Source organism: Triticum aestivum, chromosome 3B (assembly GCF_018294505.1).
Source record: "Triticum aestivum cultivar Chinese Spring chromosome 3B, IWGSC CS RefSeq v2.1, whole genome shotgun sequence".
NCBI lineage: Eukaryota > Viridiplantae > Streptophyta > Magnoliopsida > Poales > Poaceae > Triticum > Triticum aestivum.
The window spans coordinates 291,653,496-291,676,679 of NC_057801.1; positions in this window are offsets into that span (position 1 = coordinate 291,653,496).

Here is a 23,184-nt window from a genome sequence, read left to right on the forward strand (position 1 = left end):
GATCCAGTCAGGCGCGTTGACCGCGCCCGCAGCGCGTTGCCACCGCGTGGGCCTTAGGAGCCCTAAGTCTCCAAGGCCCAGCCGAAGCCGCCAGCCGAAGCCTCTCCCTCCTCACCATCTTGGGCTTGGCCCATGGGTGAGCTCCCACATCCCTCCTGTCTGTTAGCCCAGCAGTGCAGCCAGTTTCGGCCCGTGTAGTTTTTTTCCCTTACTGCGAATTTATCCATTTATCCAGTGATTTAACAGTTTGCAGAAACCCCTTTGCACTTCATGCATATAATAACTCATGATCTGTGCATCATATGTAAAAACTTCATATATGTAAAATGATTAGTTTTTCTTATAGTTTCATAATATGCTGCTTTCATCCATGTTTGAAATATTTAAAATGTTGTTTGTTTAAATTTGTATAAATGCCATGTTAAAATGATTTATTTCGCAACTAATTAACCGTAGCTCCGATTTTAATAAACTTTATATGTAAATGGGGTGGAAAAATGACTAGATTAACATGGTGCACTTTGTTTTACTATTTAACAACTCTAAAATTTTGTTTAGGGCAGAACAGTACCAAATTCATAATTTGCATATGGGGATTTTTCAGAATTGTTGTTTGTTATTCCGGCCTCATTTAAACTTGCTTAGATAGGTAGTTTTATTATGCTTCACCTCTTGCCATCTTTAACAACATTTAATATTGTTTGGTAGCTTAAACGAGATTAAACTAAATATGTCCATGTGGTGTTTTGTCAATATGCAACTCATTGCATATTGAGCTCCATTTAACTTGTAGTATTGTTTTTTGCACTTTGCCATGCCATGCCTCTTTAAACCGGACAAGCATCATGATTGTTTGTGCATCGTGCCATGCTTATGTGATGGTTGTTTACCATGTTGTTTGTTTCTTTCCGGTGTTGCTTCTTAGTTCCGGTAATGTTGCGATTGTGAGGATTCATTCGATTGCTCCCGTTCGTCTTCTTCATGGACTCGTTCTTCTTCCTAGCGGGATTTCAGGCAAGATGACCGTCACTTTGGATGTCACTACTATCATTGCTATGTTAGTTGCTTCGTTCTATCACTTTGCTGCGCTACCTATCAACTGTTTAGGAAGCCTCCCAAATTGCCATGTTAACCTCTAACATTTTCACCCTTCCTAGCAAACTGTTGCTTGGCTATGTTACCGCTTTTGCTCAGCCCCTCTTATAGCGTTGTTACTTGCAGGTGAAGTTGAAGATTGCCCCATGATGTACAGGATTATGTTGGGATATCACAATAACTCTTATTTAATTAATGCATCTATATACTTGGTAAAGGGTGGAAGGCTCGGCCTTATGCCTGGTGTTTTGTTCCACTCTTGCCGCCCTAGTTTCTGTCATAGCGGAGTTATGTTCCCGGATTTTGTGTTCCTTACGCGGTTGGGTGATTTATGGGACCCCCTTGACAGTTCGCTTTGAAAAAAACTCCTCCAGCAAGGCCCAACCTTGGTTTTACCATTTGCCTCACCTAGCCCTTTTTCCCTTGGGTTTCTGGAGCCCGAGGGACATCTTTATTTTACCCCCCGGGCCAGTGCTCGTCGTGAGTGTTGGTCCAACCTGTCAGCCGCTGGTGGCCACTAGGGGCAATTCTGGGCTGGCCTACCGGAAGTTTGGACAATTCGGTGTGCCCTGAGAACGAGATATGTGCAGCTCCTATCAGGATTTGTCGGCACATTCTGGCGGCTTTGCTGGTCTTGTTTTACCATTGTCGAAATGTCTTGTAAACCGGGATTCCAAGTCTAATCGGGTCTTCCTGGGAGAAGGTATATCCTTCGTTGATCGCGAGAGCTTATCATGGGCTAAGTTGGGACACCCCTGCAGGGTTTAAACTTTCGAAAGCCGTGCCCGCGGTTATGTGGCAGATGGGAATTTCTTAATGTCCGGTTGTATATAACTTGACACCAGATCCGAATTAAAACACATCAACTGCGTGTGTAGCCGTGATGGTCTTTTTTCGGCGGAGTCCGGGAAGTGAACACGGTTTTGGGTTATGTTTGACGTAAGTAGGAGTTCAGGGTCACTTCTTGATCATTGCTAGCTTCACGACCGTTCCGTTTGCTCTCTTCTCGCTCTCATTTGCGTATGTTAGCCACCATATATGTTTAGTCGCTGCTGCAGCCTCACCACTTTACCCCTTCCTTTCCCTTTAAGCTTTGCTAGTCTTGATACCCATGGTAATGGGATTGCTGAGTCCTCGTGGCTCACAGATTACTACAACAACAATTGCAGGTACAGGTTATGTGATGATCATGACGCGAGAGCGATGTTTGCTTGTTTTGGAGTTCTTCTTCTGCTTCTTCTTCGATCAGGGGATAGGTTCCAGGTCGGCAGCCTGGGCTAGCAGGGTGGATGTTGTTTGAGTTTTTGTTTGTGTTTCATCCGTAGTCGGATGATGCTCTTATGTATAGTGATGTTGTATTCATGTGGCATTGTATGCCTTTTGTATGTATCCCCATCTATTATGTAATGTTGATGTAATGATAGCCACCTTGCAAAAGCGTTTCAATATGCGGTTCTATCCTTGGTGGGACCTTCGAGTCTCTTTAGGATAGTATCGCATATTGGGCGTGACACACTCTTGCGGGGCTTCGCCGCCTTCCTCGACCACCTCCGGAACGAAGATGCTGGTGTCAGTGAAGTAGATGATCGCCGCCGCCCTGTTGACAAGCTCGACCTCCACCGCTGTCATCTCCTCCCGTGCTTCCAGCCAGAACATGGCCAACTGGGCTAAGTCTAGCCCAGGATACCATGCCTTGACGAACTCAAGTGCGCGGCGCGCTCCTGCCCAGGCTGTAGAGCCCTTCCAGGCCTCCAGGCGGCCGGCCGCCATCTCCAGCCAGTCGGCGGTCCGACTTGGAGTGCGTGGAACCGGCAGGCCTGGCCAGAGGGCAGAAATCGCCTGGGCCCCGACACGCTGAAGACGGCGCATCACTTGATGGGCGGGCCGAAGACGGGCCTGGATGCTAAGGATCTGCACATTAAGGGTCCGGGGGGCGTCAGGAGCGATCTGCGTGCCTTCCACCCTCCGCTCCTCGCGGTGGGCCTCGATGGCTTGGCTCGCGGTGACGGAGTGACCCAGGAAGAAATCTGCTTGGGCAGAAAGCAAGGAAAAACAAACTCAGAAACAAGTAGTCGGCTTAGAAGAAGCTGGCAGCTCAAGACAACGAACAAGAAGAATAAAACTCACCGTCGACGAGGTCCTCGATGCTGCTAAAGCAGGTCGTGGTCTGCGCCTCCTTGTCGGCCCAGGTGACATGCTTGGTTTTGAACTCGGCAAGGAGATCGGCCTCCTTCGCCTTTGCATCTCGCTGGGCCTTCTTGAGAGCCTCCTTCTGCTTGGCGAGTTTGGCGACCAGCCGGTCCCGCTCCTCGGTCAGCTTGCTGCACTCCGCCTCCTTGCCGCGTAGAGCGGTGTTGGCTTCGCCCAGCTGCTGCTGCAAGGCAGCATTGGCCTCTGAAAAAAGGGAAAGAAGACAGAGCATCAGTCAAGAAGACAAGGCGGAATGTAGTTGCCGGGGAGATCCGGCCCGACTACTTAGCAGTCGGTCGGAATCTCGGGGACTACAGCCCACGGGTGTGCCATCGCGCCCCCGCAGAGAAGAAGTAATTAACAAAGAAAGAAACAATGAGGAGATTCGCCTCGACTGCTCAGCAGTCGGCCCGAACCTCGGGGACTACTGCCTGCAGGTGCGCCAGCGCGCCCCCACGAAGAAAGGAAGACGGAGCTTACTCCGGCTCTCGGACAGATGGGCGGTCTGCGTCTCTAGCTCCCGAACCCTGGAGTTGAAGGAGACAACACGAAGATTCTGATAGTCCTGCAGAAGGGATATCAGACAAGTCAACGCTTGATGCTTACAAGTTAAAGTTCCGGACCGCCTGCTTAGCAGCCGGCTCGAAACTTGGGGACTACACCCAGTGGGTGCGCTAGCGCGCCCCCACAAAGAAAGCAAGAAGACTAAGGAAAAAAGAAAAAGGAAAGCAAGGGAAGCTTACGCGGATGGATGCCCGCGACTCCAGGAAGGTCTCGTTGCAGCGCCTCAGGGCTTCGGCCTCAGCCCGGACCTTGGCCTGGACGTCAAGGGACGCCTGGTTCAGGGCGCACATCCCACCCCCTTGTATCCAGCCTGCAGGCACGGCGCTGGTCGCCTTGGTGTCGAGGACTGATGGGCTTGTGGCGCCATCCTCCTGCGGCCGTGGTGCTGAGGCCGCCTTCTCAAGGCAGCGGCGCGCGGGTGTGCGGACCTCAGGAATCAGGTCCGTCACCACCGTGTCCTCGTCCTGCATCCCGCTGGCTGGCGGCAGCGGCGGCGGCCGCACGAAGATATCCGGCATGGCTATGTCGCCGCCCTCCCGCTCCCGGATTGGATGATCATCGCCGGCTCCTCCGGCCGTCGCCACAAACTCAGGCGGAGGCGGCGCGGTGTTTAGGGGCGTCACGAGCAGCGGCTCTTGGCGGCGTGCGGCCTCCGCGAGCCGCTCCTTCTCTGCGGCTTCGGCATCCTCCTGCGCCAGCGCCCTCTCAGCAGACGCGGCGACCTTGTCCGCCTGCTACTTGGCCAGACGGTCGGCCTCTTCCTCACGCGCCTCCCGCACATTCCGCTCCGTCGCCTCCTGGAGGTCGGCGGCCGGGTCAATTCGCCAGCTGGTGGAGGAGGTCGCCACCGACCTAACAACCAAGGCGGCGCTCGACTTCTCGAGGATCAGCGGGGCCCTGAAATAAGAAGACAAGTCAAAAAAGCTTTCAGGCTGGATTGGCGAGAAGACGGAAAACATGGAAAGGATACTTACACCGACACCATGACGGGCACCTTCGGCTGCCTTTGAAACTTGGCCACCTTGGCCGCGGCTTCTTTCCACCTACTTGCCGCGGCCAGGTTCTTGGGCTTCTTCGGGGCGCTGCCAAACAGTGCAGCGCCCTGCTTCCGCTTGCGCTTGCCACCACGGGCGGGCGGCCCAGTAGAGTGGCCTGCGCCGGTGTTGGCAGTGCTCCGGGCGGGGCGCGGCTCGTCTTCATCGTCGTCGTCGTCGGGCCAAGTCTCCATGCCGTTGCCCTCCTCGGAACTGCCTACTCCGCCGCCAACGCCTGTTGCATCGTCCGCCAAGGCAGCCGCCCCCAGGTCGGGGTCGTCCAAGTCGCTGACTGCCCTGTCCTGCAGGTAGTCACCACCCGCCCTAGGAGGGCGGCCATCACATCGGACATATAAATCTGCGATCAGAAGCGAATCGCATCACGACAAGAACGAGGTTGAAAAAATAGATCAGAAGGAAGAGATGAAGAAACTTACGACAGGCGGGCGGATCATGGCGCGAGTACGGCCTCTTCCCGTACCACCACTCTGCCTCCGACACCTTGAGCTCGGGGATCTTATTCACCATTCGCGCGACCTCAGCAGTTGGCATCTGCTTCATGCACATCCGGCTGGAGTCGCGGTGCCCGCTCATCCGGAAGATTGGATGAGGGCGGCTCTGGAGCGGGAGAAGCCGACACTCAACAAAGGCGATCAGGAGATCGGAGGCCACGAGGCCCTCCGACTCCTGGAGCACCCGGAGTCGGCTGATGGCGGCCGCTGCGTCTGGAGACACCGGCTTCGGCTTGTAGCCTCAGTTAGGCCAGAGCCTGGTGGGAGGGCCGGCCTCGTAGGGTGGCAGGTTGAGGAAGTCGGCAGCGGATCTACGTTCTCGATGTAGAAGTAGGACTGCTACCACATGTTCATGGACTGCGCCAGATTGATGACGGGGAAGGCGTTCCACTTTGCCGACCGGCGCACGGTGATGAAACCGCCGCACTCGGCCGCTGTATCCTTGGTGGAGGTGCCGAGCATCCCATAGAAGAACACTCCCCATAGCTCGAGTGTGGGGAGGACGCTGATGTAGCCTTCACACGCCATGACCAAGGCGGAGAGCAGGGTCACGGTGTTGGGTGTGAGATGATGAGGCTGGAGGTTGTTGAAGTCGAGGAAGGAGCAGAGGAAGCCGCTCACAGGAAGGCCGAAGCCGCGGAGGAAGTGCGAGCGGAACACGACCCGCTCGTTCCCCCTCGGCGCCAGTGAGATCTCCTCCTCCGGCGGCACCCGCGCCTTGACGAATGCCGCGTTGGGCATCCGACGCGTGTCGTGGAGGAAGGAAATGTGATCTTCAATCACAGTTGACCCCTCCCAATGGCCACCCTTCTCGCACTTCATGGCTTCGGGCGGGCTGTGTGAGGAGGAAGGATGTGTCGGCAACGAACGATGGCGGCAGCTCCACGACAGCACTGAGCAGCAGCGACGGCTATGGAGGAGGGAGCAGAGGAACAAGAAAGAGTGGGAGGCAGCGCGCAAGCTTTGCCGCACCCCTCCCTTCCCCCTACTTATAGCCCTCGGGCTACCAAGCCGAGGGGGCGTGGCGTGGGTCGTGGGACTAACTGCGCCCATGACCCCACGTCCCCCATTTATCGCACGCGTTCACCACGCCGTGAACGGTCGTGGGAAATTTAACCGCCCCCTCGGCACAGCAGATCCGCCCAGGTGCCGAGGTGCGGTAGTGGCAGGCCCGGCCCACTGTCACGTCCCATAAGGGGCATGGGGTGGTAGGCTGGCCGGGATGGCGTGTGCCGCGTGGCGTGTCTATGGCGGGCGGCGGCCCGGGAAGCTTAGCAGGCACGCCACCTGTTTTCCCGCCTTGGAGTTCAAAATTGACCAAATAGTTCCGCCTAGGCGAGGCCGGCTTCAGCAGTCGACCAACCGCAAGACGGATCAACGCTCTCCCGGAGCTCGGTGAGGGGGGGAAGCCGCTGAGACTTCGTGGCCCCTCGACCACAATGCCTCACTGGCTTCGGGGACTACTGTCGGAGTAATAGGCCACGGGTAGGCTCACCTGAGTCCCTGAATTTATCAAGACGTTGGGCCGGCTCCGCCTTATTGCGACCCAGGCCAAAGCTCCGCCCTCTGGGGACTGGCAAGCCCAATGGCCGGCTGCCAGAGGGTGGCCAACCACCAACAGACGGAATCACAAGCGGCCGGCTCCAGCCGGCCGGCCTCTATGGAAGACGGCATCTAGCAGGCGGCCACCGCGCACCCTCAGAATTTGTGCCCCCTTCAAGAGGATGAGACGGGGCGTGGCAACAGTGAAGCCCTCACCCCCGAATCCTAGGGTTGGCGTGGCCACAGTGTCCTGTACGGGTCGAGATCTCAGCACGACGTGGCACTGTTGCCACTCTCCCCCGACATCACTTTGGGCAGACGGAGCCCTGCTCCCCACGACGGCCTGTCGGTATGACCCGCAGGCTACGGGCCGCACCAGGCGGTAACATCCCAGAAGATGGCGCACACCGAACCAGACGGACCGGAGGAGGGCCGGCCTCTAGCAGGCGGACGTCCCCTCCCTCGAAGCCCGTGCACTACCAACCTGATGAGACCAGGTGTGGCTACAGTGATCTCCCACCAGGCGGCAGGGACTATAGCCACACTGAGATGACCAAGCCAACGTCATTAGCAGCACGGCTACAGTGAGCAGCCACCAACCTGACCCGCCAGTAGTGGAAGCGGCCTGTCAGCTCCGTACCACACCGGTCGACGGGGCCCACCAGGCGGCGGGCCCCAATAGTGGGCGGAGAAGCCGAAGGCCGGAGACATTGACAGCCGGGCCTAGCAGCCGGCCAGATTACCGTTGTACCCCTAGGGGGGTAGGCCTATATAAACCCCTCAGGGCACCCATGCAAAGGGTTCCCACCCCGTTAGAGCTAGCCACATTTCTAGGGCAGGAGAGAGCTAGCCTTGCCTTCTCCTTCCTCTTGCACATAGCTCAAGAAGCAACTTTGTATCACTTGTGCCTTTAGTGATCATGCGGAGACCGCGCAGAGCAGGACTAGGGGTGTTATCTCCTAGGAGAGCCCTGAACCAGGGTAAAGTACGCCGGCATTCGTGTCTACGCCTCATCCCGCTTCCGGGCACCGGGGACGTTCTACTCGCTCCCACCATGATAAGCCATCCTTTGGCATATGTCGCACCCAACCCCCGACAAATACCGTGCAAGCAGACACGTAAGATTTCCACAAATAAGGGAAGAGGAGTACCCTTATCGGTTGCCAGTGTGGTCTTCTCCATATGTCGCAGCGATCTTCTTTTTTCTCCCGGGGGAACCAATGTTTTGGAGAACCGTGGATCCTTAGACAAACCCATGGCCAAATTGTTGACTCTGTTGCCGTGGCCATATATCGGCGAAGGGGAAGCAGATCCGAGGCGGCGAAGGACGGCGTAGCAGGAATAGCTCTAGTGCAGTGTACGCTGGCGAAGTTGGAGTGGCAGCGGTGAGGCGCAGGACGACGTGGTTGAACTGGCTTGGGTACGGACGGCTCGGCCAAGGATTCAACTACTAGTCGTGGAGGGCGTTGCGGTTGAGGTTGCGGTGGATGACGACATCGGGGTATCGGCTTCAGCGTGATGGAGGAGGGCGGCGATTGATGGGTGGGATGGGGTGGCGGACGGAGGACACCGGGGTTTCGCGACTGGTGTAGAGGTAGTTTTTGTGCCCATGGAGTATGAATGGGGAATCGGACGGGTGGGGGGGGGGGGAGGGGGAGAACCATGTTCCTGTCTGGGACGCGCTTGTTTTTGGCTTTTTTGAACAGAAGATGGGACATGCTTGTTTGAAATTTGGGGAAAGTACAAACTTTGCCCCACTCTTAAATTTCGGACCTACTGAGGGTCGGGGGTAGGATGGTAATCCCAGGTGTCCCAAATAGTGGGCGGGAGCAATTTTGGCCGCACACATGTGTGCTTAGGCGGCCATTGTGTATGAATGTTTTTTGGAGGCGGTTGCGTGGTGTCTAAAGTAAGCTACAAACCTACCCCAGTTTAGACCTTTGGACATCGGGCCAGTAGGTTTCACGGGTCGGAGTTATTGGAAAAGTAATTTCCTTGTACTACCAAACTTTGGTCTCACACGGTTTTGGGCGAGTAGAGGCTCTTTTGGCGCTTCGTTCGAAATTTTGAAACACAAGAATTCACGTTTAGAATACTCTTGAACTATGAGGATTGACCTAAATAGACAATGTTAAATTTGACCTTGTATGTTTGAAAACCTCATTAAATTATTCGCTTCTTTTTGAAATTTCAACACTTGAAAATCCTATAACTATGATTATTTTGGAATGGAGGAGCTAAATTTGAATCTATTTCGTACACGACTACATATGCTATTATGTACAAAATCAAAGCAAAGATTGGTGCCCCCATAATTTAGGTATGATTTACAAATGCCATGATATCAAATTAAAATAATTGAATGGACTTCATGTTGAATTCGATTGTTTAAAACCACCTTAAGTTGAATTCAAATGTATGCTAGTTCATAGGTAGCTATTTATAATATTCATTGTGTAACTTTCGTATGTATAATGTGCTTTACACACACAAGATGAACTATACTCACATTTATATTCGATTGCTAAAGCGATGCATTGTCTGGAGTTCAAAATACTAACTCTATGGATCAATTGTGTCGAATAATAACATAGACATGCTCAAATTCGATAGAATCTAGATATCCAATGGATCAATGACCATTCCTTACGCGAATTGCAAATATCATGATCCCATCCCAATGTTTGGATACAATTTATATCTTTAATCAATGTGTACAACAGTCTTCTACATGTAGTTTCACTCTCCGTCGGTGGTCTCTCACACATGCTCACACACTCTCTCCTGAGGTGTCTTTCTCGCATACATACTCTCGATATAACCCTCCCTCCCTCTCGTAACCATTTACGACTGTTTTCACTAACCTTTATCACAAGCACTCTTCCTCTCGCAAGAATACACACGCACAATCCCCATCGACCCTTTCTATATACATAGACCTGCCTACGTGTCTCGTGTACGCACATTATCTTTAGGCCTATCTCTCACGCATTGTCTCACACCTCTCTTCCTAATCGACGAGTATGATTCTAGCAGAGCATTCTGTAGGATGCCCCTTAAGGTTAGGTTGGATTAATAGTAATATCAGAGATAAAGGGGTTACCTTAGTCCGAGAACCTAGGGTTACAAATCCTAGCCGGCTTTGTCAGTGAACACAGAGTCCTTCACCATTCTGCTATCTTTGTCTTGTATGACTAGTCATCCATGGGTCTCCCTAAATGCGTCACGGGCAGCAAATGTGGCGCAGGATGGAACTGAATGAAGCGCCTCACCTCGACCCACCGGACCTCACGCGGTGACACACCCTCTGCCCCCACATCTCGTTATCTTCTCACACCCACACATACCAACACAGACACCACACACAAAAAATATTCTCCTGGTTCATCTATCCCCTCCCCCCTTGCATATCTCACTCAAGGGAATCTCTCGCCGTGACGTCATATTCGTCTCTCTCTCTAGCCCACTCTCATCGTGCTATCTCTCCCCCGCCCCCCCCCCCCCCGCGCCGTCCCCTCTATCCATGCCTCTCTAAAAGACGTAATATACACACATACCTCTCTAGGCCCTTTAAAATGCATCAACTACACATTCACACATGTTACATCACGTACCCCATTGATCTAAAAAGCCATCTCTTCGCGTTTATTTCGCATACAACATTCCTTTTGAATAAAGTGTGGCCAAATAATCATTTTAGAATTTCTACATATATACAATATTACAAAGTTATATGGAGGAGTATGAACGCTAATTTGCATTGCATGGTGCCCACAATGAAATTTATTCCGCAACGTGAATTTTTATATTTTTATATTATATACAAAGTTAGTCATAATAAAGAGAAACGAAGAGCATCTCTCTCTCTCCATCGCATACCCCCCTCTACGCCCCTTTCATGTACGCACACAAACTATCTCCGGGTCCTCTAAAAGTAAGCCCCCAGCACATTCACGCATGTTTCATATTTCTCTCGCGATATATACAATGAAGATCATTGTATTTGAAGCGAATGCACGATACATACATTGGACTTCAGAATCCACTCATTACAGTCACCATTTATGTTTTTGGTTATATACAGTCACGGGCTCACCGTACAACTCTGTATTTGCACAAGACACGACTAGTTGACCAGTTAAACGCTCCACGTGGCACCTCTAGTGTTGCATCACATTATCTCACTACCATCGGGCCCACCTGTCGGCTTGTATCTACTCTACATCTACACTCTTATAAAATACACTCTTATAAAAAACAGAGTTGGTGATGATGGTGTGCCTGCCACCCTGCAATATAGGCCGTCCGATTTATATCTGACGGATAGGAAAGAAACTATGGCAATTTTGCAAAAAGGTACCCACACACCTCTCCACATTTGCAAATGAGGCCTTCTCTCGCTCGTCCTTTTCTCTCAAAAGATAAACTAGTCATACAAATGCATCTTGATGTTACGTGCAACGCATGGGCATCTTGTACTAAGAATGAAAACAAACGACAAAAAAATATTGGACGATGGTTCAAAGTCATGACCGTGGGCACATCGGATAAGGTGGCCTTGTATTGGTATGCTGAGCCATCTGTTTTAACACACAGGAGCTGGTGTGGTGATTATACACACACGCACGCATGCACACAAATTGCATGCATGCAACACTGACATGAACACATGCACCCATGCACGCACGCAACAGTCACACGTACACACGCAGCCACGCACGCACGCAACACTCACACGCACACACGCACGCATGCATGCACACACTAGTACACCACACGACCAACACACACTCTCACGCTCAAGTGCTCAACATCAGGCCCTGACAGACACATACACAACTAGGTGATTCCCGCGCACGGGTTGGAGTCTTGTCGCTCCTGCATAAATTTGTGTTTATCTGACCTTTCCCTATGCAAACTGACAGGTGGGACCCACAAGGAACATGGTCAATTTAACTAGTCAACATGGTGCCACGCAGACTATTTGGCCGATCAACAGAGTGCAATCCGATGCTGAACCGTGAGCAAGTGACCGTATAATCACCGCAAAACATATATAGTGACCATAATCAGCTTATTCTGCAGTTCGGTGACCGTATTATGCTTTTCTCTCTGTGGGCCCTCCAAAACTACATCTCTACACGTTCTCGCATGTTACATCTAACAACTATGCAATACAACACTACTACTACACTCTAACACAATAAATCATATGTGTTTTTAGTTTTACTAGATATCATATTGTTACTTAATTATTAAGTTTGCATACATTAAAATTGCCTTTGAAATGTATGGCCAGTATCATATACCGCGCGGGAAAAATCCTGCCCATTCCTGTTTAGTCGGGTTTGTATCAATGGATCATGCGAAACAACAAAGCTATAGTACCATACAGTACAAGTGACAGTTCGTTGGGCTGTCGTGTCGTGTACTCCTCCGTCGTAAGAGTGGAGCGCTCGCTTTCATAAATCTTCTAGTCCCTTTCACCGACATGTGGGACATCAAGCTACCGGGTCCACGTGCCATACCGGAATATAGTGTAGAGCAACCAGGGTGAAGCACCCCTGTCATGGCGCTAACGTAGTAATGAGCAATGAGGCGTCAAATCACAAAGCTGCACCTTTCCCGTAGTTAAGTTGGCGGCACGAAGTAATAATGCTAAAAAAGAAGTTGGAGGGATGAAGTAACCATCATTTCACTCGTTGCTGAATCCGCTTCTCCGTCATCTTCTTCAAGTTAACCACGTGTTGCTTCAGACGTTGTTCTGCCTCATGTGGGACGCGGATCGGCTTGGTAAAGCACTGACACGTGGGGCCGCATGTTAGGAAACCGCCAGGACAACGTCCTCTAAAAATAGGAAACTTCCCCCGCCATCCGCGCGAAAAAATCACCTCCTTTTTACTAATCTTGATTCTATAATTGAGATTTGTATAGATAGCACACAGGAGCAAAACCAAGTGGTACGGTTGAGGGCATCCGCAATGTGTCGCCAAATGTGAAAATAGCTTTTGGCATCGTGGGAACCATTGTGGACGGTGTTGCCGAAGACAAAGAGATGGAACCGAAGCTCCCTGATTGATTGATTGAAGGAATAGAAAAATGCAACGTCTCTCCTCTTTCTCCCGTGCTTGGACACATGTACAGTATAGAGCATAGAGTCTACTCCCCTGTCCCTTCTATCACAAATCACAAAGCAGTGAGGTGTCAAATCACGAAGCACGGACGAAGCAACCATCATTTCACTTTTTGCTGACTACGCTTCTCCATCGTCTTCTTCGACAAACCATCTCACCGCACTAAGGTGGACGAAAGACACTATTGTGTACTAGTAGTAGCGTCCTCTGGTTCAATGGACTTCCTGGATGCAAATAAGGCAGTTGTCTCGGCTTGCAGGCGGCACTTGCGAATGACTTACCGTGGTCTCCCTCAATGGTGTTCTCCATCGAACGCACTTCACCAAACCACAACGTTCGAGATACTGTCAACGTCACCGCAATGGCGAAAGAAGTCAAATATAGTTACTACCTCAGTTTTTTTGTATACAAGGCCAGTATATCAAAATTACAATTTGCAAAAGGCCACTAACACTAATCGAGGCAAAATTGATGGGGTTTGCCTCGTACTAGCAAACAAGGACATTAATATCCCCTGCATGCATATGGAAGCGAGAAGGTTGGTTTGCATGGCTCTGCATTAATCAAGCGATGAGGAGTGAGATGGTTAGCTCTTTGGGCTTTGGAGAAAAAAATACACATTAATTGACACATGAAACGAGGATTTGTATCGATTAATCCCGCGAAGGAAAACCCCGCCTTTGTTTTTTAACACTAGTACTCGTAGTACATACGTACTTATCCTGTTTGGGTCTAGGCCTTGCATTGACATAATTCTCCACACATTTTTGCCAAGCTTGCCTAAAGTTTTCAAAATTAAAAGGAGGTACACTTGCGCACGGCTGTCGCGGTCGCACCGCACCCTCACACGATCGCTCCTGCACGCCGTGGTCGCACCGCACCCTCACACAGTCGCTCCTGCACACCACAAACCTAACCACGGGAACGCACCCTCACTGACACGTGTTGTCGCATTTGAACAAACCAAACTCAGCCATCCTACCGCTGACACATAATTTTCGTTCATAGAGTATGTTTATCCAACCGCATGTTGGGGAGTATCCGTACGGCCCGTGCGGTGGTCTGTTGGGGAAGAAGAAGAGGTGAGGAAAAAGGGTTAGGAGACGTAGGATATTCGTCCAACCACCTGAAATGGTTGACTGAACCAAGTTAGGAAACTTGCATAACAATATATGTTTTTACACAGCAAAATATCCATAAAAACAACAACATAAAGAAAAACTATCACTGCTCGTGGAATGAGACGGCCTTGTCATCTTTGGCTGCCGGCGCGAACCAGCCGTAGCTGCCGACGTGTGTCTCCACACCGTGGTTGGACTCGGCCTCTAGCTACTCGTTCACGTGGAGCGTGCGGGCGCTCTGCACGGACGAGAGCACAGCCTGGTTCAAGTCGAGGACATCCGGTTTCGCCTGCAAAAGGGCCTCGATGGTAGCGGCATCTGCGCGCTCCGCGTCGAGTCAAGCCTCCGCCTCCCAGTTCAAGTCCAGGACGTCCGGTTCGGCCTCCAGGAGGGCCTTGATGAGAGCGGCATCCGCGTGTTCTGCATCGAGTTGAGCCTCTGTCGCTCGGTTTAAGTCCAGGACGTTTGGTTCTGCCTGCTGGAGGGCCTCGATGGCAGCGGCATCACGCGCTCCGCCTGAAGTTCAGCCTACACCGCCCGATTCACATTCACGACATTCGGTTCCGCCTACAGGAGAGCCTCGATGGCAGCGGCATGCGCGTGCTCTGCATCGAGTTGAGCCTCTGCCTCCCGGTCCTCCTTTAGTATCGCTAGATTGAACCGCTGGTCCGCCAGCACCATGGGGGACTCGGACGCCGGCACGAAGTCGACGTCCATCGTCTCATACTTTATTATCGCCAAGTTGAACCACTGGTCCGCCTGCACCATGGGGCACTCGGACACCGGCACGAAGTCGACGTCCATCGTCTCATACCCATCGGGGGCCTTCTGCGCCGCGACCTCCGCCATGATCAATGGTTCGGCTTCCTCCTCCTCATAGCTTGTCTCTAGAGAACGGAGGTCTGTGGCGCCGACCGCCGCCGCAATTTCTGCGCGATGCTCTGGTGTCAGCATCTTGTTGTACATGATCTTGCGGTGCACCATGGCTTTCCGGCGAACTAGGGGAGGCTTGATGCAGGCTAGGGTATTGAAAGGTGGGGGAATGGGCTGGAGATTAGGTGTGGTTTTAGAGCAGTGGTTGGCGTAGGCCGAGCAGCGAAGGTTCTAGTGTGAATAGTGATTCCAGTGACGACCGGTCAATCGGTTTTGACTGTACATCGCTCTTGTCGCATTCACGTTGCAACCCGGCATGCTGGACCCTCCACGTCGCTCACCGAATGGAACACGCTTCATCTTGCATTTTCTCTCGCTTGTGGGACCGCAGTTGAGATGAAACTGACGTCCCTCCCCCTCCCCCGCCCGTGTCATTTATACTACCACTCCCTTAGTTTTATGCGCAATAAATAAAAACAGAGGGACTATGCTACTGATGAGGATCCCTTGACGTGGCCGAACCCATTGTGTAACTGACATACGGGGCCTAGCAAGCATGGGGTCTGAGTGTCCAAAAGGGAGGGTAAGGCAGGGATACCTATGTCAGAGGATCCACTTCCACTACTACTCCCTCCTTCCATTTACTATATAGGGCCTAATGCATTTCTCGAGGCTAACTTTGACCAAATGTTAGAGTAATAATATATGACATGCAACTTACACAAAGGATATGGTAAAATTTGTATGTGAAAGGAGCTTCCAATGAAATAATTTTCACATTATACATCTCATGTACTATTAATCTTGTCAATAGTCAAATGTGGTTTTGAAAAACGCATTAGAGCATGGTTAATAATATAGCTAGTCGATGGCTATAAGGAACTGCCATGTCATCTATAGCCATCATCTATTATATGCACTCATACAGTAGTGTTGGCAATAAGGTTGGCAATTTCCCGCAAAAAAATTATAAGGTTGGCTATTGTATTAGTAATTTTTTTCCATCTCCTCTCTATCTCTTTCTTCATATTTATTGTATTTAACTAGGAATGCATATATAGCTAGGCTCTTGCATGAGAGCTCACTCCCCTTACTTTTTCACATCTCTCTCCTCCACATATGCCCTATATAAATGTAAGGAGGGAGTACTACTATGAGCACTGCATACTCTAGTACATATGTTCTCAGTACTCCACTAGTACTAATGGACAGGGATCTTAAAAAAAGTTACTATTGGAGTGGCTATACGTGGCGAAATCCTAGTAGGAAGAGCATGCGCGAGAACAAGCACATTCACGTGGTTGAAAAAAAATTGGAAACCATCTCGGGTACAAATCTAGGAGTACGTATGAATCCAACAATATTGATTGGGCGTTGTTGAATGTTGATACTTTTTTTATCAAAGTAGAGATACTTTGACTACACATAAAACTTATATGCAAACTAGAAAGGATAGGAGAGAGTATATTGTACGTTCAAAAACGAAATGAACATTGAATACCCTTTATATATGATTTGCGGATGCTATGATCACCGGTTCAAAATTTTGAATCCGCCTTAGGTTTCGCACATGCCCCCACTCGTTCTCTCTTGATTTCATCTCGGGGTCCGGAGATCGATTGAAAGAGGACTAGGGTGGGTACAATACATTCATTTCGCTTATGAACATAGAATATACTCCCGCTGATCCCCACAGACCCCCCCCCACGGGTCATTTCTATCATAGAAACAGACCAAACCTTTATCTCCTTGCACGACACGCAATTGATCTCTAACCATCAATCGATCTCGTCAACATGTGTCGGGGCATGAACCGAATGCGATGTCAGAACTAAGAAGCGAAGAGACACGTAGTAGAGGCAAAGTGAAACTTTAAATGAACCGTTTGTTTGTATACATGTTGGAAAAATTACAACATATGAAATACAAGCATGGTCTATGCCCACATGCGAATGATACTCGGCGGAATGTTCAAATGAGGCATGCGGGAGGATGGACTCGACCGGAGGGCGACATGACCGATGGAGAAGAGGGTTAGAGAGGAATGAGAAATAAGCAAACGCCACATGATTATACTTGAACGACTCAAATAAACAATAAGTTGTCTCGCTTGGCCTACATAGTAAAAGGGCTAATGCGCAACACGGAGCACTGACACTCGAATATGGCCGGGAAAACAGGAAAACCGACATGTGGGGCACACCTGTCGGGACGATGCAGCACAAAGTAGTCCAATGGAGGAGCTGGCCCATGACCTCCTCGCCACTTGTAACCGTTCATGAGGGTCGTGGGGGCCAACGACGTGGCGCAGCTCTAGCACCGCCTCTGGACACGGTGACCGCGGTGAGCGAAACGCTCATCATTGCTAGACACGATCGGTTTCTGTGTGCCGAGGGTGGCATTAGTGCTATGGCACGACCAACAGTATCTTTGGTTTGTGCCCAAGGTTGCCCCATCAAAGCATTGGGTAGCCAAATTTTTGGTTGAGGTTTTTGTTGCCCATGATTTGGCTCACATTGGCAAGAAAAATGAACTAGAGTTGGCTAGAGTTCATTGGCATGCCAAAAAATGGCAACCATCCAAAAAAAGACCAATATTTGGGTCATGACCAAAATTTTGGTAAGGTGCAATTTGGCCACAATCCAAACACACCCTAACACCCAACTCGTCGAGGATGCACGGGGCGCCGCGATGCATCCACGGAGTGGTGTAGCGCGGCCAACTGCATCCTTAGGACTTGAGACCATGTCGGGTCGTTGTTCTTTTTCAATGACATGCGGGGATCGCATGTGAGCAAAGGGCATATCCAACGTTGCCATGACCGCAACTGACTACCGTGGCACACCAAAAACCCTCGTCCCTCGCGCCGTCATGCGGTGCATTCGTAGCCGGCGCCAGCTTCCCGCATTCATGTCGTCCGTCCGTATGACGTCGTTAAGAGGCTCGATGCCCGAGGAACAAACTCCGGCGACTTAATGACGCACCCGGACGCTTGGCCTCACCGGAATGCGCTACTTAAAGCGGCAATGCCCAGCTAACCTCCACACCATAGCACATCATCCTCCTACCTGGCAGCACATCCACCATGACCGCAAGCGCGAACGCTCTGCTGGAGAGCTTGTCTTCGGGGATGAAGCTCGAGGTCGCCGCCCTCGCTCAAGTCGCCTCTCGCGATGCAATAGCGGCGTAGCCGGACCCGGACGCGACCGCACAAGCGGTGGCCACACTGGAGGCTAACAGTGGGAGCACCATCAACCACGCGTCCTACTTACTGTCGTCCAATGTCTAAAACCGCCGAGGTCGGGGACTCCTCCGAGGATGAGTAGAGCATGGGAGGTGGCAGGGCATGGTGTGACAATTGGGCGGTCCGTATGCCGTGTTCTAATCTTCCTCGCCAGAGACCACACCTTCACTTCACGGGTCCTTAACCCCGCCCTCGTACATAGAGATCACAGATGGAGGACGTCGGTCGCCGCCGTAGAATATGTCTAGGGTCGGGTTTCTTTTATTTTTTTTATCCTATAAAAGTTTGAAATGTAATGAAAATCTGCCGTGTTTGCATTAACTCAGCCGGTGTATATGAACTTTCACAATAATATAGTATACTGTAGGAGTACCAGCAAGATGCCCGTGCGTTGCACGGAAGATCAAGATCTTGTGGGAGAAAAGGATGAACGAGGGAAGGCCTTATCTGCAAATGTGAAGAGGACTGCGGGTAAATTGTCATAGTTTCCTTCCTATCCGTTAGATATAAATCGTCGGCCTATATTGCAGGATGACAGGCACACCATCATCACCAACTCCGCTTTTTATTGAACCGAGACAAAGCTGACATGCAAAGTAAAATAAACACATAGGGTCTATACATACACAATTTATCTTAGGCACTCCAATAGTACGTCCACTACACATTCATGCATTTCACATCTTTCTACATCTACGGGAACCTACGAAAGGGTTAACGTAAATTGCCCCTCTCTCTCCTCCCCTAATTTTCATGGTGGTGGGCCCCTCTCCCCCCCAATCTACAATCAACAACTCACACCTTTGACATTATGTTAATTACATAACTGGGATTATGTAGGTGTAGCATTACTCGTCCTAAAAAACCCAACTAAGCCAACCTCCCAGCATATCGCGCGGGAAAAGACCCGGCCGCGCCATTTTAGTCGGGATTAACGGATTACTAGTAGTAGTATCGATGGATCGCGTGAAGCAACAAGTTTTTTTTGAGGGGGGAAGCACCTAGTTTAAAAGGAAAAAAGGAGGTACACTCACAGCACCCCTGTCGCGGTCGCATTGCACCCCACACACGTTCGGTCCTGCACACGGCTCATGCAAATGGAACGCGCGCCAGCTTGCCTCTTCACTGACATGTGGGACTACACTTAAAGAAACCGACCATGCGCCAAACTCCCCCCACCCACCGCGCGAAAATCCTCCCCCCCACCACTCCACCTAAAAATTCGCCCAAATCCTAGATTCAACCGCCCTTCGGCCAACTAGCCAATAATATCCCCCAAAACCCCTCCCCCTGTCCCCATCCACTCTATTCGCTCCGCCAAAGCCGCCCCCCCCCCACCACGCTGATACGTCGGCGCCGCGGTTCGTCGAGGGGATGCAGGGCGATCCTCTCGCTCCCACAGTACACTCTCGTAGACTGTCATCCTCTAGCCGCGCCACCACCGCTGGCGACGTTCTTGTGGAAGCGCAGGACAGTCAGCGCCGCCACCGCTAGTGACGTATGTGTGGAGATGCACGGCGGTCAGCTTCTCCCACGGTATGTGCATTCTAGACTGAGGCCCCGTGCATGTCGGTGTAGCGTTGAATCTTAGCTGATAGACGTTGTTAATCTCACTGTTTGCCGAAGTAGTTTACATTCAATATGCTCTGCTTAAGAAGCTTCCTTGCCTTGTTTTGCACTCAATCTGCTTAGCTGAGACGGCATGCCAAGGCCAATTAGTTACTAAAATATCCTGCCATATATTTATTGTGACGTAGATTGCCATGGTCTAGTAGCCAATCTGTTAGGTGAAATAGCTCTACACCGTTTTATACTCGATCTTTTGTTGCTGCGATGGCCTTCGATAGTTCGATGGTTGTTTGTGCGGCCTCATTGACTGCTGAATCAGCCTGCCATAATTTAGCACTCAAATATGTTTGCTGAATTAGCTGTACATATATTTCGTTACTTAGATCTGCTCGTCCAAATATCTTGCCATAGCTTTAGATATCGACCTATGTATTTTTTTTGGACTTCGTAAAAAAGCATATATGTTTTTCCTGTAATATCTAGTAGAAGAACTGATTGTATGTCTAACAGATGGACATGACTTCGATAACCTCTACTCGAAGATTCTCCGTTGCACATGTTGAGGGGGTTGAAAACTTCATGATCTTTATCAGAGCTGAGTATGGTGATCCGAAATCAGATGTGCTCTGCCCGTGTAACAATTGTATGAATTCAGTTACAAGACCCCAGTCAACTATGCAAAATCATCTACACTTGTATGGGATGTCGGTCACATATACTAGGAGGGTTCATCATGGTGAAGCTGTGAATGTCAATATTATTGAGTACATGGAAGCAGCAAATCACCATCTTGATCTACCTGATGCTCGGGTGGAAGAGGAGGAGGAGGTGGTGGTGGCGGAGCCAATGAGTTTGACCAACATTGAAACAATGCTACGAAATGCTCGTGCATTCCGTGAACTTTCACTCGCAGAAGAAAAACGGTGTGCCCGCATGTTGGAACAATGCAACGTGGTTGTCACCCCATGAAATAAGCTGTCAGTATTCTCAGCTATGGTCACCTTTCTTCAGGTGAAGACATCTGAGCGGATGACCAACAAATCATTCGATGTGATGTTGGTTGCTTTCCACAAATCTTTCCCAGATGCGTCTGAGCTGCCACACACCTACAGTAAAATGAAGAATTTCCTTCGTGTAGTTGGAATTGGATATGATATGATCCATGTTTGTAATAATAATTGTGTTCTGTTCCAGAAGGATTATGCCAACTTAAGTGAATGCCCGAAATGCAAATCATCAAGATGGAAAGATGGCGATGCTGTGAAGAGGATTCCTAATAATATTCTGAGACATTTTCCAATTATACCAAGATTGCAGAGGTTGTTTCATGATGCTGAATCAAGAGAGGATGTACTATGGCATTCTAGGAACTAGGAGTACAGATATCAGAATGTAATGAGCCATCCATCTCATTGTAGTGAGTGGAAAAGCTCAAATCATAAACACAAAAAGTTTGTTGCTGACTCGAGAAATTTAGACTTGGCTTAGCTTCAGATGGATTTAACCCATTTGGCCACCAGAGCGCCACATATAGCATGTGGTCAGTGCTTGTTATCCCTTACAACATGCCTCCAAATGTCTGCACCAAAGAATCAAACTACATGACGGCCTTGCTCATCCCAGGTCCAAAAAGTCCTGGAAAGGATTTTGATTTGTGCATGGAGCCTCTTGTGGAGGAACTTCAACAGCTATGGAGAGGTGTTCTCACTCGAGACCTATATGGCAGCCCACCAGCTGATTTCTTTCTGCGTGCTGTTATAATTTGGTGCATCCATGATTATCCGGCTTTGGCACTATGTCAGGCCAAACGACACATGGTTACAATACATGCGTTCGCTGTGACAAGAATCCACTGTCATATGCAATACTTAGCAAGATCTGTTACATTGCACACCGTCGTTTCCTTCCCAAGGACAAGCCGCATCCTAGAAAATACCGAAGACATGTGTTCAATGCAAAGCTTGAAAACCGTGATGCGCCAAAGAGGCTCACCGCCGATGAGTTGCAAATGGAATTAGAGAAGGTCATTCATATTACACCAGGAAACCATCCTAGTAATGGTAGCGGGAAAAGAAATTGTGGCAGGGAAGAAGAGAGATTATTGTTTACCCGTAGGTCCACTTTGTGGGACTTGGAGTATTGGAAATATTTGGATCTACGACATAATCTTGATGTGATGCACATCGAGAAAAATATATGTGACAGCATTATCGGCACACTTCTTAATATTGAAGGCAAGACGAAAGATACCTTAAAATCTAGGATTGATTTGACACACCTGGGTATCAGAGAGGAATTGCAGGTGCAAGATGAAGGTAAACCACGGGATATGGCACCAGTTGTATACGTCTTGGACAAGGTAAACAGAAAAGAATTCTGCGAGGTCCTGTCGCGTGTGAGATTCCCACATGGATTTGCTTCCAACCCTGAAAGGAGAGTCAGTGCATATGGAAACAAGGTACAAGGGTTGAAAACTCATGACTGCCATGTCCTACTTCAAAGGGGTTTACCTATTATCCTAGAGGATTGGGCCGCCCTGACTTATACAGACCAGTTGCAAAATTGGGACAATTCTTCAGGGAACTCTACAGTATAAATATCAGGATAGATGCTTTGGAGCATCTTAGAGACAAGATACCAACTATACTATGCGACCTTGAGAAGATATATCCTCCAGCCTTCTTTGATGTGATGGTGCATTTGGCTGTTTATCTACCTGATGAGGCACTACTTAGAGGTCCAGTACAGTATGGCTGGATGTACCCTATTGAAAGGCGGCTAGGCACTTTCAAGGGCTATGTTAGGAACAGAGCTAGACCCGAGGGTTCCATTCCAGAGGCCTGCATTGCTACAGAAGCATTGACATTCTGCTCAAAATACATTGAAACAGCTGATGAGCTTAGCAAAGAGGTGGGTGCAGAAAATCCCGGGCACAATGTTTTCGATTATTCTATTCGAGATACCACCTTATATCAAGTAAGTGCTAAGTACTGTAGCTTTTACATCATAATCTACTAAACTTGCAGCACATTTTTATATATTTTGATGTTTGACGCAATCACTATGTTGTGCAGCATCTACAAAAAGGAGTTACTGCCGCAAAATCCAAGAAACACTGACAAACTGGTTATGGCAGGATTTGCGAAATGGTTCAAGAGCCATGTAAGCTCTTGAATTGCACTGTCAGTTTTTTTAATATATTGAGTACATAAGATGATCAACTTGTCTATTTTCTAACCATAGGTTAAGAAGATGCGGGAGGATGGGCAAGCAGTTGATGATGCCCTTTACTCACTAACAACGGGT